The sequence below is a fragment of the Gossypium arboreum genome, chromosome 1 (assembly GCF_025698485.1).
Source record: "Gossypium arboreum isolate Shixiya-1 chromosome 1, ASM2569848v2, whole genome shotgun sequence".
NCBI lineage: Eukaryota > Viridiplantae > Streptophyta > Magnoliopsida > Malvales > Malvaceae > Gossypium > Gossypium arboreum.
Window position 1 is genome coordinate 74918834 of NC_069070.1, and position 25327 is coordinate 74944160.

Sequence of the window (25327 nt, forward strand, 5' to 3'; positions counted from 1 at the left end):
ATGGTTTACTTAGTGTCCAAGTAAGCTTGAAATGGTAAACTTGTTGTTTAAGGTTCATTTTGGGTCCACATGGCCCGAGAAACGGGCGTGTGTGTGACACATGGCCTAGCGACATAGCTGTGTGTCTCTTGTAGGTTCCCTTGTATGCAAGTCAGTTAGTTACATGGCCTAGCATACGGCTTGGAACACGGGCATGTGGGGCTATTTCGAGAGTTACACGGCCTAGCACATGGTTTGGCACACGGGAGTGTGGGGTTATTTCGAGAGTTACAGGCCTGGTACACGGGTGTGTGACACAGCCGTGTGACCCTATTCAGTGAATTACATAGGTGAGGACACGGGCTAGGACACGACCGTGTGTCCCTAGTCCAAAAGTTACACAGCTTGAGACACGGGCATGTGTCTGAGCCGTGTGACCCCTTTTTCTATAATTTTGTAACTTTTGCATAAACTTTCCAAATGATTTCAAATTGGTCCTGAATTGTTTCTAAGGTAATTTTTGAGCCTCAAGGGCTAGATTTAGGGACGATATGTATGTGAATGATTGATTTATAATGTGTATTGGATAAAATATGAAATGTATGTTTAAATGTTCTGTTTGTACGGTAATACTCTGTAACACTAATCCGACGACCAATATGAGTTAGGGGTGTTACAGGATATCATTTACCACTATGAATTCCACTGTTGGGAATGACACTACATACTACAGTAGTCGTGCACTCAACGCACCAACTTTCAGTTCCTTGTATATTCAAACTCAAGCTTTTACTTACATCAAAGTGTACAACTTGTAACAGCCCGATTTTGGGGCTAGTCGGAATAGTGGTTTTGGGACCACAAATTCGAAGTTAGAGAAATTATTTTATTATTATTTTGGATTCATAGCATGTTTGTAATAGTACATGAAAAATTTGGTGAGTTAATTTTGACGATTGTGAGCCCAATTGCGAAAAAGTACTAAATCGCATAAAGTGCAAAAGTACTAATTTGAAAGCTAAAGGTGTTTTTTTTAGAGAATCAAAATTGGGGGATTTTAAAGGGCAATTAGGCCCCTAGAAATAGAGTGGCCGGCCATAGGAGAGACATATGTGGTCAAAATTTTCAAAATTTGTTGGGTTAGGTGACCAATTTTGACTAAAATAGAAATAAAATAAAGAAGGATGATACCATCCCTTTCTCATCTCTTTTCTCCACCCAAAATTGGTCATTAAAGGGGGGTTTGAGAGCTTAAAATTTTCAGCAACTTGAAGCACTCACTAGTAAGTGATTTCCATACCCTTTGTTGATGATTTTTGTATTTTTGAGACCCTTGAAGCATGGGCTCTCAAATGAGGGGATATATCTTGCAAAATGGTTAAAGGTCTAGGGTTTTTCCATGAGAGCATTTAGGCTATTTTCTGAAATTTTATGGAAGAATATGAGTCTTAGTTGTGTAATAGACAACTTTTGTGAAATGTGTTACCATGAAAACACCTAAATGGACTATTTTGCACAAGTTGTAAAATAATTCATAAATGTGTGAAATAGAGAGACTTTGGGTTGCTATAAGAGTAAAAAGAGCTCAACTAGGCTTAAGATGCGAAGAAATTCGATAAAAAATGATTTTTGAGCATAGGGGTAAAATGGTCATTTTGCCAAAGTCTAGGGGCAAAATGGTCATTTTATCGAAGATGTGAATTTTTAATTGCTTAATTTTATTTAGTGATTAAATAAGGTCGTTTTCCTATTTTAGATCGAGAATTGCGAAATCCAAACCTAGATTGGGGGAAAGCCAAGCAAATTGACTAAATCGACTAGTTGCCACATTTTGTAATTCGAGGTAAGTTGCATGTAAATAGTACAACTACATTGCTAATGTATGTGTTGAATTGTATTTGAATTAATATAGCATGAATTGCTTGATTGTGGAATTGAAAAGGTATGATGATAATAAAGATAGTAGAGTTCCCGTTTAAACCTAGGAAATAAATCGGATATTCATGCCATGACATTCGGGTTATTTGTGTGCTAGTGTAAGACATGTCTGGGACATGCATCGGCCACATTATGAGAGCCAGTGTAAGACCATGTCTGGGACATGGCATCAGCATTATGACGAGTGGTAGTGTAAAACATGTCTGGGACATGCATCGGCCTTAGACGTAAGCCAGTGTAAGACATGTCTGGGACATGCATCGGCTACGAGATGTGTCAGTGTAAGACCATGTCTGGGACATGGCATCGGAACGGATATGCGAGAGCTAGTGTAAGACCATGTTTGGGACATGGCATCGGCCTCGATGATGATAGCCAGTGTAAGACCATGTTCGGGACATGGCATCGACAACTGACCCCGTGTTTGAGGCTTATGGAATATCCGATAGTGTTTCGGATTTCGAATGGTTCAACAGCGAGAGTTATGATTTTTGGTTAATGAAGAAAAGTATAATCTTGTGGTGAGTGGTACAGGTAGCTATTTGGTACGTATGAGATATGAGCTCATTACATAATATGTGACTTGTATGGATGGTAACGAGTAAGTTGTGCTTATGCCCACTCTTGTGTTATGAACATGTTGATTATTGATAAATTGTTGCTATATAATTATTTATGTGGAAGTTACTAAGCTTTTATGCTTACTCCATTTCCTTTCCATTTCCTTACAGTACCGCCTAACTAGTTCAAGGATTCCAGAAGTCAGAGATATCGATCACACTATCAACAGAAGCGTTCGATATAGTTGGATTTATATTTTTGAATATGGCATGTATAGGACTTAGACTTTATTATTTTGTGACTTTGAGAATTGGTCAAATGTGTTGTCTTGGGTTGGAAACCCTTCATTTTGTATTAAGCCTTGATTGATGGCTAATATTCATTTTGAGTTTTATAAAAGATGCATTTTCATAGTTGAATGAATGTCTATTGTGACTGATCTAGTTGTATGAATTGTGCTTGTTCTGGTATTGTTGGTATTTGCATGGAACTAGATATGTAAGGGTGGCAATGAGGCTTGGTAAATAGCCTTGTGTTGTCCACATGGGTAGACACACTGGCGTGTGTCTATGCCTTGTGTGACACACGGTCTGCCTCATGGGCATGTAGTCCGGCTGTGTGTCCCCTACACGTAAAAATTTCATGTCAGTATGCATGGTAATAAACACACGGGCAGAGACAAAGCCGTATGGAAGACACGGCCTAGTACACGGGCGTGTGCCATGGCCATGTGTCATTTTGGGAATGCTGACGTTAGAAACAAAATACCCAGGTTTTTGCGCATGGGCTAACACACGGGCATGTCCTGGCCGTGTGAGGGACACGGGCCATCAACATGGGCGTGTGTCTGGCCGTGTGAAAATCCCTGTAGGTGTGAATTAGAAATTAATTTCATACGGGTAAAGGATACGGGCATGTCCCTAGGTGTGTAGGCCATGTGAGTCACATGGGCCATCAGCACGACCAAGTCGAGTTGGTCACACGGGCGTGTGCCCTGTTTTAAGGACAAAATTTTCATAGTTGGTTCAAAGACCCGATATAGTCTCGATTAGTTTCTAATGGTCGATTTGGGGCTCGTAGGCCCATAATAAAAATTTTAAAGTAGAAATTGAAAAAGTTTAAATTGAACCGAGTCTCGGTGACTTGAGATTTTTTGTATGCATGAGATCAAGTATAGGTAATGCCTCGTACTCCACCCCTGCATGGGTTACGAGTATGGGGTGTTACACAACTCATGCATACATAGCCCGTAATCCATTTAAGATATGAATATTGCAAGTGAGTAAATCCATAAACAAATTCATGATCTATTCTTCTTGGGTCTAGTTCAATGTATTGTTAATCTAGTCAGTAACATCTCCCCAATTGGACTTGATAGACGGCATATTAGTCTTTCAATCGGTTTGCTCATTTTCGATTAGACTAAGAACATGTTCAGGTTCGTCAATTAATATAAGTCATTTTCCGTATTACAATCCAACCACGTAATACCTATTAAATTAGTTTAAACATTAGACAACCAATGAGCAACATTCTGACAGCCCTAAAGTGACCCTAGTCGGAAAGCGGTTTCGGGACCGCTAAACCGAGTCACCAAATTATTTGAATGTGATATTTATTGTCTAAAATATGTGAATATGAATGTACGAAAATTTTTAAGCTTCGATTTAGTTAATTGCATATGAATGGAGTACATAGGACTTGTGTGACACTTTTGAAATGTGATAGGCTAATCTATAAGGATCTAATAGTGCATGTAATCAAAAGGGAGGACTTGCATGTCAATTTTCCCCCCTTAATATGTAGTGGCCGGCCATGAGCATGGGTGGACAAAATGTTATGGCTAAAAACATGTCATAAACATGTTGGGGTAGTGCATTATGTAAGGAGTAATAAAATAAAAAGCATAGGCAATAAAATATTAGTGTTAGTAGGATGAGAAACAAAAAAAAAAAGAAAGAAAGGATGTGTGTGATTGTTTCCCCCATTGCCGTGAGTTGAGGGAAAGAAGAAAAAAAAATGTCCATCATTTTTCACTTCTTTTGGCTGAAAGTTCTAAGGAAGAAGGAAAACAAGTTGTGTTCTTTGGTTCTTCTTGGCCGAATTGAGAGGAGGAAGAAAGGAATGAAGCAATCGGTCATCTTAGGTCGATATTAAGGTAAGGAAGTTGATACTAGTTCTTGAAATCCTAGTTGATTTTGAGTGAGATATCAAATTATTGTTGGTAAACCATGTTGAAATTGTGATTTTGGAATAAGTAAGGTTTTCGGCTATGGAGATTAATAAGGGTGATGGTTGTGTTTCATGCTAAATCTAGATGAACAATGGTGTTTGCTTACATCTTGATGATTATGAGTTCCTTTCTTGGGTCTACCTTAGATCCATGAAGTATATTTTTATTTGGTGTTGTTGGAAGTATCAGCCATGGTATATCCATAAGTATGATTTATGCTTATTGCATGATAGGTAAGATTTGTGTTTTGGATATATGTTTATATTTGGTTATAACCAACTTGTGATTCGGCTCTTGCACATGTATATATATATATATGTTTGCACATGATGTATTGGTATGACATATATACTATCTCAAGGTATATATATTTACATATGATGATGTTTCGGTTATGGAGTAAATGATAGATGCGTATTGAGTTACAATATGTAATGCATTAGTTAGTAAAATGTATGCCATTTATGTGTGGTATTAAGTATATAATTGGCCTCAACATAGACATGCATATTCGGCCACATGAGATGGATTGGTGTGCATGTATTCGGTTAGAGGCAAGCATATTGATGCCTTATCTTGGCTTAGATAATCGGCTAAAAGAGAGTGTGGACTATTGTGTTGAGTTAGATTCATGATTTCGTACATATGTGACTTTAATGTCTAATGAATATATATGGGCTAAGTACCTTGAGTTCCTCTTTTTGATACTCAAATGATTAAATCGATTTATTTGTTAAATTAAGCTCAAGAGCAAAGGGGAACTAAATCCGATAAAGGGAAGGAAAAAGTGGTCGAATAGCCATTGAAATCGTTCGACAACATCCGAGGTAAGTTTTCGAGTAATGGAACTTAGGTTATGATTCGATTAGATTATGTCTTAAGTAAATCAAAATCATGCTCTTTGTATGTGGCTATTGAGCCGAAATTTGTAAATATGATAAGTGTCTTGTGTTTGAGCTTTGGTAATGAAAATGAAATACGGATGTGTCATGATTTATTGATATATGTGCTTGGTTATTGAATGATATCCGGGCTAAGTCCCGAAGGCTTTTGTGCTAAGTGACTATATCCGGACTAAGATCCAAGGCATTTGTGCGAGTTACTAATTAGGGCTAAGCCGAAGGCATTGGTGCGAGTTACTAAATCCGGTTAAGTCCGAAGGCATTTGTGGGAGATACTATAACCGGGCTATGTCCCGAAGGCATTTGAGCGAGTAGCTATATCCGGTTAAATTCGAAGGTACGTGATTCGGGAATGAGCGATCTTGCTGTATAAATCACAGTTAATACGCTTGTAAAATCCCAACGATGAGGTACGTTTCGTATATGCATTTGAGTAGGGATTCCGTTAAAGTATCATTCGCTCAGTCGATAAATGAGCTACCGGCTTTTGGCTAAGTTGATCCTTTGTGTAGGAATATAAGGATTGGTAATGTGAAGTAAGTATCATATGGAGAATTTGTGCATATGAAATTATCTATTAGCCATATGAATGCTATACTTTAGTTGTGTCTAATTTCATGGCTCGAAACTTACTAAGCATTAAATGCTTACTCCGTTTCTTTGAATTTCTGTTTTATAGATTTTGGCTCGTCAGTTATCAGACTCGGGAATTTTGAAGTTGAAGTCTCCCACACTATCAAAGCTCCTTTTGGTATACTTTTGGTTGAACTTTGAAATGGCATGTATAGGACCACCCTTTTGTTGTTGGTCATGAACCCTTCGGTTTTGTGTAAATTTGGATAGCCATGCGAAAATGGCTTAAATATACTTTGATCATAGCATTATAATCGTTTTGTATGTTGTCCGTCGAGAGGTATGGAAATGTTGGTAATGGTTAGCCATGGGAATGGTTATTCATGATCACTTTTGGTATATGTATGACAAACTCTAGTTGATCCATGGAGGATCATGAAATAGGTAAAGTTTACCTTAAAAATAGATGCTGGCAGCAGTAGTGATGTGGATGTGAAAAATTAGTAAAAATAGTAGGAATGGAATTAAATAGTGAATAAAAATTGTAATCGAACCTTGATGAATCTATTTTCATAGGAATGTAACGAAATGATCATATGAACAGTATATTATGAGATATTTAAGTTTTCGTGAAACAGGGCCAGAACGGTTTCTGGATTCCCTGTTCTGACTTTAGAAATTCGTTATAAATTAACCAAAGATAATTAGAAGTCATACTATATATGTATAGATTCCTTTTTGAGTCTAGTTTCATTAGAAACAAACGGCATAAGTATTGAAGCCCTGTACAAGGAGTTATCCAAGTCACATTGCAGGAAGGTCAGAGTAGTCGAACCCTGTAACAGGGGAGACTTTAACTAATAAACTGTACTAATTGGCTCGACCAAAAATTCTAGAAAAAAATCTGTAGATGTACATATGAGTCTACTTTTAGGAAAAAATTACAAAACTGATTTTCGAGTTTTGAACTCAAGATATGATTTTTAAGGTGACAGTGACGCAGTTAGCCAACTGCATGGAAATTTTTAAAATGGACTGTGTACATGAGTGGGTTAAGCCCGTTAACCCCTCGTGTCCGACTCCGGCAACGGTCTCGGGTACGGGGTGTTACAATCTTATTGGTATCAGAGCTACGGTTTAGTCGATTCTAGGACTACCGTAATGCGTTGGGTTTAGCTATACATGCCATTTTATGTGATTATTTGATAGTGTGGTGATTTCTGACTTTTGCAAATGTGTTTATTTATAGTAATGGATCCCGATCCCGACCGAGCAGTAGTTGATGATCTTGAGAGTGTAGCGGCTGCTCCTGCACAACGGACAGCGCCGGCGGACTCTCAACCTAATGCTAATAATCCGAATGATGAAGCTAGACAAGCTTTCTATAGCGTGATGAATGATTGGTTCAACCAATACATTCGAACTAATCATTATTCCACAACCTCCATTCCCGAAAAATACCACCCTGCACCTACAATACCTCCGTGAATCGACCAAATAAGGTCAAATAAGCCCCAGTTGATGAGAATCGAAAACAGGGCTCTGAATTTAAAGCTACGGACAATGATGATGCCGAGCAAGCGGAATTTTGGTTGGACAACACTATCCGGGTACTCGATGAGCTATCTTGCACACCCGATGAATGCCTAAAGAGTACTATCTCCTTGCTACGTGATTCTGCCTACTATTGGCGGAACACGTTGACATCTGTCGTGCCCAGAGAGCAAGTAACTTGGGAGTTCTTCCAAACCGAGTTTCGAAAGAAGTATATTAGTCAGAGATTCATTGACCAAAAACGGAAGGAATTTCTCGAACTCAAACAAGGTTCCATGTCGGTTACCTACTATGAACGAAAATTTGTAAGGCTTAGCCGGTACGCGAGAGAATGCGTTTCTTCAGAAGCCGTGATGTGTAAACGTTTCGAGGATGGACTGAATGATGATATAAAGCTGTATGTTGGCATCTTAGAAATCCGAGAATTTGTGGTACTTGTCGAGCGAGCTTGCAAAGCCGAGGAGCTCAGTATGGAGAAAAGAAAAGCTGATATGGGAGCAAAGGAGTTTCGTAAGAGGCCTTCGGGGAGGCCCTTTCAACAATCATCGAAAAAGTTTAGAGATGATTCGGGCGATCTAGAGACACTTCGGGTTTTCTAGACGAGACCGTGATTGACCCCTGTGAGTGCACGAGTCACTTGATCGCTAGTGTTGGAAATGACCGTCGAGACGAGCGAGTGTCGCATTGTGGTAAATGGCACTCGGGAGTTGTAGATTCCATGACCGCTCTGTTACAAGTGCGGGTCGGTGACCACTTTATCAAAGATTGCCCGAGGTGGTGCGAGCAGAATGCAAATCGAGTGGGAAATCGGGTGCTACCACTTGCTGGGGTAGACCATCTAGAAATATGGGCAATGCTAGTGGTGGTCGAGAGGATCTAGAATCTGCGACCAAATCGAGGCTCGTGCTCTGCTAGGGCTTATGCTATCTGGCACGCCGAGGATGCTTCCTCGCCGGATGTTATTACCTGGTACTTTTACTCTCTTTGATACTAATGTGATTGCTTTGATTGACCTGGTTCTACCCATTCTTATATATGTGAAACCTTAGCATCCAAATAAGACTTTACCTATTGAGTCTCGAGTTCGTAATTCGGTGTCAAATCCCTTGGGTCGTTCGTGCTTGTCGACAAAGTGTGTAAGAAATGCCCCTAGTAATTGAGGTTCTGTTTTCCGGCAGACTTGATGCTTTTGCCGTTTGATGAATTTGATGTTATTCTTGGTTTGTATTGGTTGACCGTGCATGATGCGGTTGTGAATTGCAAAACCAAGACTATTGATTGAGTGCGCAAATAAAGAGATAATCTGAGTTGAGTCTACGGACTTAAAGGGTTGCCGGTGTAATATCAGCAATGTTGGTCGAAATATGTAAGAAAGGGTGCGAAGCATACCTTGCGTATGTACTTGATGACAAAGAGTTAGACAAGAAACTTCGAATCTGTCTTGGGTGGTTTGTGAATACCGGATGTTTTTCCTGAAGAATTACCGGGTTTACCACCTGTTCGGGAGGTAGAGTTTGGTATTGAGCTTGTACCTGAGACTACGCCAATTTCAATAGCTCCGTATCTTATGGCACCAATCGAGTTAAAAGAATTGAAAGCTCAGTTGCAAGAGTTGACGGATAGAGGTTTCGCTCGACCAAGTTTCTCACCTTGGGGTGCACCAGTATTGTTTGTGAAAAGAAGGACGGAACCATGAGGTTGTGCATTGACTATCGTCGGTGAATAAAGTGACGATAAAGAATAAATATCCGTTACCACGTATTGATGATTTGTTTGATCAACTAAAGGAGCCTCGGTGTTTTCAAAGATAGATTTGAGATCGGGTATTACCGATTCTTGAATTCGAGATTCGGATGTACCCAAAAGCGCTTTGAGCGAGTACGGTCACTACTGAGTTCTTAGTGATGCCGTTGGGCTCACTAATGAACTGCGGTATTTATGGATTTGATGAATCGGATCTTTAGGCGATGATTTGGACCTGTTCGTAGTTGTGTTTATTGATGACATCTTGGTCTATTCAAGAGATGAGACCGAACATCTTGAGCACCTGAGGTTAGTGTTGCAAATTTTACGGGATAAGCAGCTATATGCTAAGTTCGATAAGTGTGAGTTACGGTTAAGAGAGGTTAGCTTCTTGGGTCATGTGGTATCTGACGGGTATTTGAGTTGACCCGAGCAAAATTTGACCATACTTAGCTGGAAGCCTCGAGAAATATTCTGAGGTTCGACTTTTTGGGACTCATGGTTACTACCGACGGTTTGTAAAATGTTCTCGATGATAGCCACACCCATGACGAAGCTACTTCAAAAGATATTAAGTTCGAATGGACGGAAAAATGTCGAAAAGTTTTGATCAACTGAAAACTTATTTGTTGAAGCCCCAATTTTAGTGCGGCCGAATCGGGCAAAGAGTTTGTCATCTATAGTGGCGCCTCCCTATTTGGGTTAGGTTGCGTATTAATGCAAGAAGGTCGAGTTGTGGCCTATCGTCGAGACAATTAAAGCCACATGAGAAAAATTATCCGACCCATGATCTCGAATTAGCGCCATCGTATTCGCCTTGAAAATATGGCGACATTACTTATTTGGTGAGAAGTGCCATGTATTTTGGATCACAAAAGTCTCAAATATTTGATGACTCAAAGAGACTTAAATCTGCGACAAAGGCGTTGGCTTGAGTTGTTGAAAGATTATGAGCTTGTCATTGATTACCACCGGGAAAGGCTAATGTGGTTGCGGACGCCTTAAGCGAAAATCACTTTGTTTGCTTTCTGAGCGATAAATGTACACTTATGCATTTTATCCGACAATGTGTTAGTAGTGAATTAAAGGCCAAACCATTATTGATTCATCAAATTCGTGAAGCTCGAGAAAGTCGACGATGAATTTGTTGCAAAAGCAGGTGAATGTGTTCGAATATGGAATCCGAATTTCAAATTGATGATGACGATTGTTTGAGGTTCGAAGTCGGTTGTGTGTTCCAAGAAATTCGAACTCATTTCGATAATTCGAACAAAGCTCATTGTAGCTGAATGTTAATTCACTCGGGAGTATGCGAAAATGTACAACGATCCGAGGCGCTTGATTTTGGTGGCATGGTATGAAACGAGACATTTCGATTTTGTTTGAAGTGTTTAATATGTCGCAAGTAAAGGCGGAACATCAAGTGCCTACGGGTTTACTCCACCAATCATGATACACGAATGGAAATGGGATCGAGTCACGATGGATTTCGTATCGGGTTGCCGATGTCGGCAAGCAAGAAAGATGCGATTTGGGTTGTTGTGGATAGGCCGACTAAGTCGGCTCACTTTATCCCGTCGTCGGATTTTTCATTGGATAAACTAGCTGAATTGTATATTTCTCAGTTGTGAGATTACACGGGTACCTATTTCTATCGTGTCGGATAGAGATCCGAGATTCACCTCGCGATTTTGGAAGAAATTGCAAGAAGCTTTGGGTACCAAGTCTGCATTTTAGTACCGCTTTTCATCCACAAACCGATGGTCAATCCGGCGGATAATTCGGATACTTGAGGATATGTTGAGATGTTGCATCCTCGAGTTTAGTGGTTCATGGGAGCAGTATTTACCTTTGATTGAATTCGCACAACAATAGTTTTCAATCAAGTATTAAGATGGCACCTTACGAGACCTTGTACAGCGTAAATGCCGTACACCATTGTTTTGGACCGACTCGGTGAAAGTAAAATTTTGAGTGGATTTGATTAAAGATTTGAGCGAGAAAGTAAGAATAATTTGTGAAAGTCTCAAGGCGACATCGGATCGTCGAAGTCGTATCGGATTTAAAACGAAGAGATATTGAGTATCAGGTGGGAGACAAAGTGTTTCTTAAGGTATCGCCTTGGAAAAAGATACTCAGATTTGGCCGTAAGGGCAAATTGAGTCCGAGATTCATTGAGCCGTACAAAATCTCCGAACGAGTTGGTCTAGTTGCATATAGATTGATTTTGCCCCCTGAACTTGAAAAGATTCACGACGTCTTTCATGTTTCGATGCTTCGACGTTATAGATCTGATCCGTCACACGTGATTAATCCATCAGAAGTTGAAATTCAATCCGACTTGAGCTATGAAGAAGAACCGATTCGTATCCTAGCTCGTGAAGTGAAAGAGTTGCGAAACAAAAGGGTTCCGTTAGTAAAAGTGTTATGGCCCAAACACGGAATCGAAGAAGCTACTTGGGAACCCGAGAACTCTATGAAAGAGCGATACCCAAACCTATTTGCTGGTAAGATTTTCGGGGACGAAAATTTCTTAAGTGGGGGAGAGTTGTGACAGCCCTAAAGTGACCCTAGTTGGAAAGCGATTTCGGGACTGCTAAACCGAGTCACCAAATTATTTGAATGTGATATTTATTGTCTAAAATATGTGAATATGAATGTGCGAAAATTTTGAAGCTTCGATTTAGTTAATTGCATGTGAATGGAGTACATAGGACTTGTGTGACACTTTTGAAATGTGATAGGCTAATCTATAAGGATCTAATAGTGCATGTAATCAAAAGGAGGACTTGCATGTCAATTTTCCCCCTAATATGTAGTGGCGGCCATGAGCATGGGTGGACAAAATGTTATAGCTAAAAACATGTCATAAACATGTTGGGGTAGTGCATTATGTAAGGAGTAATAAAATAAAAAGCATGGGCAATAAAATATTAGTGTTAGTAGGATGAGAAACAAAAAAAAAAGAAAGAAAGGATGTGTGTGATTGTTTCCCCCATTGCCGTGAGTTGAGGGAAAGAAGAAAAAAAAAAGTGTCCATTATTTTTCACTTCTTTTGGCTGAAAGTTCTAAGGAAGAAGGAAAACAAGTTGTGTTCTTTGGTTCTTCTTGGCCGAATTGAGAGGAGGAAGAAAGGAGTGAAGCAATCAGTCATCTTAGGTCGATATTAAGGTAAGGAAGTTGATACTAGTTCTTGAAATCCTAGTTGATTTTGAGTGAGATATCAAATTATTGTTGGTAAACCATGTTGAAATTGTGATTTTGGAATAAGTAAGGTTTTCGGCTATGGAGATTAATAAGGGTGATGGTTGTGTTTCATGCTAAATCTAGATGAACAATGGTGGTTTGCTTACATCTTGATGATTATGAGTTCCTTTCTTGGGTCTACCTTAGATCCATGAAGTATATTTTATTTGGTGTTGTTGGAAGTATCGGCCATGGTATATCCATAAGTATGATTTATGCTTATTGCATGATAGGTAAGATTTGTGTTTTGGATATATGTTTATATTTGGTTATAACCAACTTGTGATTCGGCTCTTGCACATATATATATATATATATATATGTTTGCACATGATGTATTGGTATGACATATATACTATCTCAAGGTATATATATTTACATATGATGATGTTTCGGTTATGGAGTAAATGATAGATGCGTATTGAGTTACAATATGTAATGCATTAGTTAGTAAAATGTATGCCATTTATGTGTGGTATTAAGTATATAATTGTCCTCAACATAGACATGCATATTCGGCCACATGAGATGGATTGGTGTGCATGTATTCGGTTAGAGGCAAGCATATTGATGCCTTATCTTGGCTTAGATAATCGGCTAAAGAGAGTGTGGACTATTGTGTTGAGTTAGATTCATGATTTCGTACATATGTGACTTTAATGTCTAATGAATATATATGGGCTAAGTACCTTGAGTTCCTCTTTTGATACTCAAATGATTAAATCGATTTATTTGTTAAATTAAGCTCAAGAGCAAAGGGGAACTAAATCCGATAAAGGGAAGGAAAAAATGGTCGAATAGCCATCGAAATCGTTCGACAACATCCGAGGTAAGTTTTCGAGTAATGGAACTTAGGTTATGATTCGATTAGATTATGTCTTAAGTAAATCAAAATCATGCTCTTTGTATGTGGCTATTGAGCCGAAATTTGTAAATGTGATAAGTGTCTTGTGTTTGAGCTTTGGTAATGAAAATGAAATACGGATGTGTCATGATTTATTGATGTATGTGCTTGGTTATTCGAATGATATCCAGGCTAAGTCCCAAAGGCTTTTGTGCTAAGTGACTATATCCGGACTAAGATCCAAAGGCATTTGTGCGAGTTACTAATTTCGGGCTAAGCCCAAAGGCATTGGTGCGAGTTACTAAATCCGGGTTAAGTCCCGAAGGCATTTGTGGGAGATACTATAACCGGGCTATGTCCCGAAGGTATTTGAGCGAGTAGCTATATCCGGTTAAATTCTGAAGGTACATGATTCGGGAATGAGCGATCTTGCTGTATAAATTTCAGTGAATACGCTTGTAAAATCCCAACGATGACGTACGTTTCGTATATGCATTTGAGTAGGGATTCCGTTAAAGTATCAATCGCTCAGTCGATAAATGAGCTACCGGCTTTTGGCTAAGTTGATCCTTTGTGTAGGAATATAAGGATTGGTAATGTGAAGTAAGTATCATATGGAGAATTTGTGCATATGAAATTATCTGTTAGCCATATGAATGCTATACTTTAGTTGTGTCTAATTTCATGGCTCGAAACTTACTAAGCATTAAATGCTTACTCCGTTTCTTTGAATTTCTGTTTTATAGATTTTGGCTCGTCAGCTATCGGACTCGGGAATTTTGAAGTCGAAGTCGCCCACACTATCAAAGCTCCTTTTGGTATACTTTTGGTTGAACTTTGAAATGGCATGTATAGGGCCACCCTTTTGTTGTTGGTCATGAACCCTTCGGTTTTGTGTAAATTTGGATAGCCATGCGAAAATGGCTTAAATATACTTTGATCATAGCATTATAATCATTTTGTTGTTGTCCGTCGAGAGGTATGGAAATGTTGGTAACGGTTAGCCATGGGAATGGTTATTCATGATCACTTTTGGTATATGTATGACAAACTCTAGTTGATCCATGGAGGATCATGAAATAGGTAAAGTTTACCTTAAAAATAGATGCTGGCAGCAGCAGTGATGTGGATGTGAAAAATTAGTAAAAATAGTAGGAATGGAATTAAATAGTGAATAAAAATTTTAATCGAACTTTGATGAATCTATTTTCATAGGAATGTAACGAAATGATCATATGAACAGTATATTATGAGATATTTAAGTTTTCGCGAAACAGGGCCAGAACGGTTTCTGGATTCCCTATTCCAACTTTGGAAATTTGTTATAAATTAACCAGAGATAATTAGAAGTCATACTATATATGTATAGATTCCTTTTTGAGTCTAGTTTCATTAGAAACAAACGGCATAAGTATTGAAGCCCTGTACAAGGAGTTATCCAAGTCGCATTGCAGGAAGGTCAGAGTAGTCGAACCCTGTAATAGGGGAGACTTTAACTAATAAACTGTACTAATTGGCCCAACCAAAAATTCTAGAAAAAAATCTGTAGATGGACATATGAGTTTACTTTCAGGGAAAAATTAGGAAACTGATTTTCGAGTTTTGGAACTCAAGATATGATTTTTAAGGTGACGTGACGCAGTTAGCCAACTGCCTGGAAATTTTTAAAATGGACTGTGAACATGAGTGGGTTAAGCCCGTTAACCCCTCGTGTCCGACTCCGGCAACGGTCTCGGGTACGGGGTGTTACAAACAATTTCTTCCATTTTTCTTTGTGTGCAAAAACCATATGAGGACAATCATAAAAAATATATTAATGTAATCAATGAATTTGTTTTATTAACCAAACTTTTCAAAAAAATTACAAATTTACAAACCAATATACTACACTCAGGGTACCAGATCCAATAGTTTCCCACTTGTCCTAGTGAAGTTGATGAGTAATGGTATGCATTCTCATGCTCTCCACGTGTTTCTCAAAACTTCTAGTTGTCTTCAAATGCGACTTTGACCACATCTATGATTCCATTTGCAACTGTCTCCCTTATGATATGATATTTTTGATCAATATGTTTTGTCCTCTTGTGGTTTCTAGTCTCTTTGGTATAAACTATTGCCGCACTATTGTCACAATGCAGCGTGATTTCCTATGCCAAGAATGACTTCAAGATCTGTAAGAAATTTTCAAAGTCATATTGCTTCTTTGCTAGTCTCAGAAATAGCCACATATTCAGCCTCCATAATGGAGCCATAAGTACAACTCTGCTTTACACTTCTCAACATAATAGACCCATCGCCTAGGACAAAACCACATCCCGATGTTGATTTCTTTGAATCTCGACACATTTGGAAGTCAAAATCAGTATTTTCGGTAAGAGTAAGATCTCCTCCATAATACACAAACATATAATCCCCCGTCCTTTGTAAATACTTGAGTATATGCTTAACTGCTTGCAAGTGTCTTGATCCTAGATTCCTAGTTATAATTGTGTGTATGTCTACAGTTATATTATGATATCCCTGTTCCTGTGATTTGTATAAAAAGGTTCGAGTATTTCTAGTTTTGGAGCTCACTAAGTTCTTTTGAACTTACTCCTTTTCTTTCCCCTCTTCCAGGTGGTACTTTGTTGTAAGGCTTGTTGCAAGAACTTAGCCAGAAAAAACAACATTTGCTATGAGCTTTGCCTATGCTTGTTTTGTAACATGAAAATATTTTGTGGGTGGCGTGTAGTGCCATTTTGTAATTAAGATCTATATTAAAATACTTCGTTATAAGTATATGTTTTCAAAAGCATGTTACCCTTGAGGAATTGATTAAGTTTTGATGAAGTTGGTATATGAGGTATTTCCTAAATGTATACACCAATATGTTTTAAACGGGATTTATCACTGGTATTGCCTTTGGGAATTTTGTAAAAGAATCTAACCTACCTGGTATTTATGACAATCTGTTAGTTTTATTTAAGGCTTCCTTCGAAAGTTATTTACTAAAAACATTTATATCATATGGTTTACACTTGTTTTGGTTGTTTTAACATCTAAAGGTTTTGAGTAAATGCCCCAACTTGTTCAAAATACATCAAATGAAGTATATGAGTTCAACTATGTGCAAGCCTACTTTTTGTGTACCACCTTAGCTTGCTGTTTGGGGGTAAAGTGTTACATTTGGGTTCGATCCTTGGAATACTGCAGTTTTCTACTGTAACACTACAAATATTGCAACTGACCTGTATACTTGTAGTAAAAATGTGCTTTAAATTTATTTTATAAAATCATTTGTTTTATGTACATGCATGAATGCGATCATCGAACCAAGGAACATCGTTAGTTAGGTGTCATGCACATAGAAGAGGGGTACCTTTAGAGGCTTTGCCTCGAGGTTGAATATATTGTAATTAAATAGTTCCTTTATCTGATTTCGACACTTTCTGCTCTTGAGCTTGATTTAAAACAAATAGATTTATTCAATTACTTATCAATTAAGCAATTTAATTTAATACATGTATATCATATATTTAAGGTACAAATGACCTTACTAACTAGCTATTTAAACATCATACATATGCCCTACTCATACAAAATCGAATATATTACTAGGCTACACTCAACAACTACATTTATCCCCATATAATAGATTAAAACTATCAAGGAACATTTTACTAACTTATTACCTTGCATATTCAATTTCATAAACTAATTTACTAAATCAATGAATAATAAATTTTAACTTAACAATTTCATAACCACACATGATTATCATATCTACCAATTTGGCGAATACTTATAAGATTAGCATTTTGCAAGTTTTCAAATCACTTCAGAGCCAAATATCATTATAAATTAAAATATACTTTCACACATCTATACAACTTTACAAAACCACATTTAACTTCATATACCATCATCACTTATTTAGTAGAATATGCAAGATCAAACATATCTTTACAAATATATATTTATTTTATATACATATGTGGTCGAAATTACAAGTTCAATTGGAACACTCCATAAATATTTACCTATATAACCGGATATACCAAATTCATTATATCATTACATAGGTACATATCTATAAGACTGAATATATAAGGTTCAATATATCATCACATATGGCCGAATATTACTAAACTCAAGCCACCATATTTTTACCCCTTAAGTCACACCCAAAAATCACATTCGGCACTTCTCATCCAAAATTTTCCAAGTCTTCAAATTCACTTACAAGCTCATTTATATAACATATGAAGCATTTAACAATTATTTTATCAATAAAATAGCATGATCGATTACCTATTTCTCTCCCTAAATCCAAATTCGGCATATTCAACAACCCAAATGCTAACCTCAACGTTTAAGTTAAAATAACAAGTAACTTAACACATCCAACATAATTTTCCAAGCTAATGACATCAAAGCTTCAACTAAAATTTCAAGCTTCTTAGCCGAATTTCAAACTTCCAAATAGCCTAAATTTAATCCATGGAATAGGTAGAATTCAAAATCATCCAAATTATGCATACATTTCTAAAGGTGGCATTAAACATACCTTCTTCTAGCAATCACCATAGCCGAAACTCAAGCAAAAAAATTTTATTCTTTCTCCTTTCAAGTTTCGGCAATGGAGGAACAAGATGAATTACTTTGGTTTCTCCTCCCACTAACCAATATGTAACTATCTTTTATTCATTAAATCATTTAGTAGAGTAAAAAGGTTAATATAAAATATGTATTATATATATTAACAATATCATGGCCGGCCACTATCCAATAATGGATAATTTGACATGCAAGTCCCCTTTTTTTATTAATAGGCATTAATAGATCACTTTTAAAATTAGCCTATCACATTTCACAATTGTCTCACATAAGTCCTATTGAAATTTCACATGCAAATGACAAAATTAAAGCATGAAACTTTCACAATTGCATTTACACATGTAATCAGCAAAAAATATAATGGTAAATTATTTTTATGACTCGATTTTGTGGTCCCGAAACCACTTTCCGACTAGGGTCAAATTAGGGCTGTCACATGATTTATTTTTCCCTAAATATAATTATTCAAAAATTGCTAAAGGGGGAGATTGTTAACATATTTGAAGGCAAGGAAAAATTCTATGGTTGTTTTTATGGCTGAAACAGTGGCCACAACTTATGGCTCTATTTCATTGCTTTACTTGTCTATTTTAGAGTTGGAAAATTGTAGAACAAAAGCATTGGACTCTTTGTTTTGGAGACATTTGGATGAATTAGAGCCCAAAACAAGAAGACCAATTGAGTTAAAGTTGAAGACTTGAAGATCGATTACTCGTGGATCAAATAAAGTCACTTTCCATATTTGAAGGCATTGGATTACACCGAGACTCTTATTAAGCAACGATTATTCTATACTAATTTTTAGCTTTACTTTATAGAAAAATGATTAGGTTAAGGACCTCAAAGCAAGCAACAATAAGCTATTTGACATGAAGTTGGATATCAAGGTCAAATACCTTCAGTGATCCCTTTGCAATCATTGAAAAAAAAAGGAGTAGTGAAGTGAACTATGATGTTTTTTGGTATAATAATAAACACAAACTTTGGGTTTCAATTCTCATTAATTTAGTATGGTGTTTCTTTTGCTTTCTGCACAAATACTCACTCAATCTAGTAATTTTGTACTCCTTTCCTTGTTTTGAATCATATGTTATTGTCTTTTTTGTGTTAATACATTAATTAATGGTTAAATTATTTTGAGATGAGTTAGTTGAGATTCTTTGATTAAGGGGGAGATCCTTAAAGGGAGAATTTGTGACTGTGATGATATATTTTTCCCTATATATATTTATTCAAAAATTGCTAAAAGGGGAGATTGTTAACATATCTGAAGGCAAGGAAAAATTCTATGGTTGTTTTTATGGCTAAAATAGTGGCCACAACTTGTGGCTCTATTTCATTACTTTACTTGTCTATTTTTAGAGTTTGAAACTTGTAGAAAAAAAGCATTGGACTCTTTGTTTTGGAGACATTTAGACGAATTAAAGCTCAAAACAAGAATACCAATTGAGTTAAACTTGAAGACTTGAAGATCGGTTACTCGCAGATCAAATAAAGTCATTTTCCATATTTGAAAGCATTGGATTACACCGAGACTCTTATGGAATTATGCCTAGATTATTCTATGCTAATTTTTAGCTTTACTTTATAGAAAAATGATTAGATTAAGGACCTCAAAGCATGCAACAATAAACTATTTGCCATGAACTTGGATATCAAGGTCAAATAGCTTTAGTGATCCCATTGCTATCATTGAAAAAAAGAGGGAGTAGTGAAGTGAACTATGATGTGTTTTTGGTACAATAATAAACACAAACTTAGGGTTTCAATTCTCATCAATCTAGTATGGTGTTTCTTTTGCTTTCTGCACAAATCTCACTCAATCTAGTAATTTTGTACTCCTTTTCTTGTTTTGAATCATATGTTATTGTCTTTTTTGTGTTAATACATTCATTAACGGTTAAACTACTTTGAGATGAGGTACTTGAGATTCATTGAATAATGAGGAGATCTTAAAGGGGAGAATTTGTGACAGTGATGATTTTATTTTTCCTTATATATATTTATTCAAATAATGCTAAAGGGGGAGATTGTTAACGTATTTGAAGGCAAGGAAAAATTCTATGGTTGTTTCTATGGTTGGAACAGTGGCCACAACTTGTGGCTCTATTTCATCGCTTTACTTGTCTATTTTTAGAGTTGGAAAATTGTAGAACAAAAGCATTAGACAATTTGTTTTGGATATATTTAGAAAAGTTAGAGCCCAAAACAAGAAGACCAATTGAGTTAAAGTTAAAGACTTGAAGATCGATTACTCGCAGATCAAATAAAGTCACTTTCCATATTTGTAGGCATTGGATTACACCGAGACTCTTATAGAATTAAGCCACGATTATTCTATGCTAATTTTTTGCTTTACTTTATAGAAAAATAATTAGGTTGAGGACCTCAAAGCAAGCAACAATAAGCTATTTGACATGAAGTTGGATATCAAGGTCAAATAGCTTCAGTGATCCCTTTGTAATTATTGAAAAAAAGAGGGAGTAGTGAAGTGAACTAGGATGTTTTATTGGTACAATAATAAACACAAACTTAGGGTTTCAATTCTCATTAATCTAGTATGGTGTTTCTTTTGCTTTCTGTACAAATGCTCACTCAATCTAGTAATTTTGTACACCTTTCCTTGTTTTGAATTATATGTTATTGTTTTTTTTGTGTTAATACATTAATTAATGGTTAAATTATTTTGAGATGAGTTAGTTGAGATTCTTTGATTAAAGGGGAGATCCTTAAAAGGAGAATTTTTAACTGTGATGATTTATTTTTGCCTATATATATTTATTCAAAAATTGCTAAAGGGGGTGATAGTTAACATATGGTTGTTTTTATGGTTGTTTTTATGGTTGAAACAGTGGCCACAACTTGTGGCTCTATTTCATTGCTTTACTTGTTTATTTTTAGAGACTGAAAATTGTAGAACAAAAGCACTAGACTCTTTGTTTTGGAGACATTTAGACGAATTAAAGCTCAAAACAAGAATACCAATTGAGTTAAAGTTGAATACTTGAAGATCGATTACTTACAGATCAAATAAAGTCACTTTCCATATTTGAAGGCATTGGATTACACCGAGAATCTTATGAAATTATGCCAAGATTATTCTATGCTAATTTTTAGCTTTACTTTATAGAAAAATGATTAGATTAAGGACCTTAAAGCATGCAATAATAAGCTATTTGCCATGAAGTTGGATATCAAGGTCAAATAGCTTCACTGATCCCTTTGCAATCATTGAAAAAAAGGGAGTAGTGAAGTGAACTAGGATGTTTCTTTGGTACAATAATAAACACAAACTTAGGGTTTCAATTCTCATCAATCTAGTAAGATATTTCTTTTGCTTTCTGTACAAATGCTCACTCAATCTCGTAATTTTGTACTCCTTTTCTTGTTTTGAATCATATGTTATTGTCTTTTTTGTGTTAATACATTCATTAATGGTTAAATTAATTTGAGATGAGGTAGTTGAGATTCATTGATTGAGGGGGAGATCTTTAAGGGAAGAATTTGTGACTGTGATGATTTTATTTTTTCATATATATATATTTATTCAAATATTGCTAAAGGGGGAGATTGTTAACATATTTGAAGGCCAGAAAAAATTCTATGGTTGTTTCTATGGTTGAAATAGTGGCCACAACTCGTGGCTCTATTTCATTTCTTTACTTGTGTATTTTTAGAGTTGGAAAATTGTAGAATAAAATCATTGGACTATTTTTTCGGAGATATTTACACGATTTAGAGCCCAAAACATGAAGACCAATTGAGTTAAATCTAAAGACTTGAAGATCGGTTACTCGCTGATCAAATAAAGTCACTTTCTTTTTTTGTAAGTATTGGCTTTCACCGAGATTCTTATGGAATTATGTCAAGATTATCCTATGCTGATTTTTAGCTTTACTTTATAAAAAATAATTAGATCAAGGTCTTCAAAGCATGGAACAATAAGCTGTTGGCCATGAAGTTGGATATCATGGTCAAATAGCCTCAGTAATCCCTTTCCAATCATTGAAAGAAAAGAGGGAGTATTGAAGTGAACTATGATGCACAGAATTAGGGTTTAAATTCTCATCAGTCTTGTATGGTGATTCTTCTGCTCTTTGCACGAATGCTCACTCAATCTAGTAATTTTGTACACTTTTCCTTGTTTTGAATCATATATCGTTGTCTTTTTTGTGTTCATACACTCAATAATGGTTAAATTACTTTGAGATGAGGTAGTTGAGATTCATTGATTAAGGGGGAAATCCTTAAGGGGAGAATTTTTAATTGTGATGATTTTATTTTTACCTATATATATTAATTCAAATATTTCTAAATAGAGAGATTGTTAACGTATTTGAAGGGAAGGAAAAATTCTATGGTTGTTTCTATAGCTAAAAAAGTGGCCACAACTTGTGGCACTATTTCATTGCTTTACTTGTCTATTTTAGAGTTGGAAAATTTTAGAACGAAAGCAATTGGCTATTTGTTTTGGAGATATTTAGACTAGTTAGAGCCCAAAACAAGAAGATCGATTGAGTTAAAGTTGATGATTTTAAGATCAGTTACTCGCGAGTCAAATAAAGTCACTTTCCATATTTGAAGGTAGTGGATTACACCGAGACTTTTATGGATTTATTTGAAGATTATCCTATGCTGATTTTTAGCTTTACTTTATAGAAAAATGATTAGATCAAGGACCTCAAAGCATGCAACAATAAGCTATTGGCCATGAAGTTGGATATCATGGTCAAATAGCTTTAGTGATCCCTTTCCGATCATTAAAAAGAAAAAATGAGTAGAGGAGTGAAGTATGACGTTTTTTTTTTTGGACAATAATAAACATAAACTTAGGGTTTGAATTCTCATCAGTCTAGTATGGTGATTCTTCTTCTCTCTGCACAAATGCTCACTCAATCTAGTAATTTTGTATTCCTTTCCTTGTTTTGAATCATATATGTTTGTCTTTTTTGTTTTAATACATTCAATAATGGTTATATTACTTTGAGATGAGGTAGTTGAGATTCTTTGATTAAGTGGGAGATCTTTAAGGGAAGAATTTGTAATTTTGATGATTTTATTTTTACCTATATATATTTATTCAAATATTGCTAAAAGGGGAGATTATTAACATATTTGAAGTTAAGGAAAAATTCTATGGTTGTTTTGATGGCTGAAAAAGTGGCCACAACTTGTGGCTCTGTTTCATTGCTTTACTTGTCTCTTTTAGAGTTGGAAAATTTTATAACAAAAGCATTGGACTATTTGTTTTGGAGATTTAGATGAGTTAGAGCCCAAAACATGAAGACCAATTGAGTTGAAGTTGAAGACTTGAAGATCGGTTACTCGTGGATCAAATAAAGTCACTTTCTATTTTTGTAAGCATTGGGTTACACCGAGACTCATATGGATATATGTGAAGATTATCCTATGCTGATTTTTAGCTTTACTTTATAGAAAAATGATTAGATCAAGGACCTTAAAGCATGTATCAATATGCTATTATCCATGAAGTTGGATATCATGGTCAAATAGCTTCAGTGATCCCTTTCCAATCATTGAAAAAAGAGAGGGAGTAGTGAAGTGAAGTATGATGTTTTTTTTCGGACAATAATAAACACAAACTTAGGGTTTGAATTATCATCAGTCTAGTATGGTGATTCTTCTGCTCTTTACACAATTGCTCACTTAATCTAGTAATTTTGTACTCCTTTCCTTGTTTTGATTGATATACTATTGTCTTTTTTGTGTTAATACATTCAATAATTGTTAAATTACTTTGAGATAAGTTATTTCAGATTCTTTGATTAAGGGGGAGATCCTTAAGAGGAGAATTTGTAATTTTGATGATTTTATTTTTCCCTATATATATTTATTCAAAAATTTCTAAAGGGGAAATTGTTAGCATATTTGAAGGCAAGAAGAAATTCTATGGTTGTTTCTATGGCTGAAAAAGTGGCCACAACTTGTGGCTCTGTTTCATTGCTTTACTTGTCTATTTTTAGAGCTGGAAAATTGTAGAAAAAAAGTGTTGGACTATTTGTTTTGGAGATATTTAAATGAGTTAGAGCCCAAAACATGAAGACCAATTAAGTTAAAGTTGAAGACTTGACTATCGGTTACTCACGGATCAAATAAAGTCACTTTCCATATTTGAAGGCATTAGATTACACTGGGAATCTTATGGAATTATGTCAAGATTATCCTATGCTAATTTTTAGCTTTGCTTTATTGAAAAATGATTAGATCAAGGACCTCAAAGCATGCAACAATAAGCTATTTGCCATTAAGTTGGATATCATGGTCAACTAGCTTCAATGATCCCTTTGCAATCATTGAGAAAAAAGAGGAAGTAATGAATTGAAGTATGATGTTTTTTTTTGGGACAATAATAAACACAAACTTAGGGTTTCAATTCTCATAAGTCTATTATGGTGATTCTTTTTCTTTTTGTACAAATACTCACTCAATTTAGTAATTTTGTACTCCTTTCCTTGTTTTGAATCATATATTATTGTCTTTATTGTGTTAATACATTCATTAATGGTTAAATTAGTTTGAGATGAGGTAGTTGAGATTCTTTGATTAAGGGGGATATCCTTAAGGGGAGAATTTGCAACTGTGATTATTTTGTTTTTCCCTCTATATATTTATTCAAAAATTACTAAAGGGGGAGATTGTTAACATATTTGGAGGCAAGGAAAAATTCTATGGTTGAAATAGTGGCCACAACTTAAGGCTTTGTTTCATTGCTTTACTAGTCTATTTTTAGAGTTGGAAAATTTTAGAACGAAAGCAATTGGCTATTTGTTTTGGAGATATTTAGACTAGTTAGAGCCCAAAACAAGAAGATCGATTGAGTTAAAGTTGATGATTTTAAGATCAGTTACTCGCGAGTCAAATAAAGTCACTTTCCATATTTGAAGGTAGTGGATTACACCGAGACTCTTATGGAATTATGTAAAGATTATCCTATGCTGATTTTTAGCTTTACTTTATAGAAAAGTGATTAGATCAAGGATATCAAAGCATGCAACAATAAGTTATTGGCCATGAAGTTGGATATCATGGTCAAATAGCTTCAATGATCCCTTTGCAATCATTGAACAAAAAAGAAGGAGTAGTGCAGTGAAGTATGATGTTCTTTTTTGGACAATAATAAACACAAACTTAGTGTTT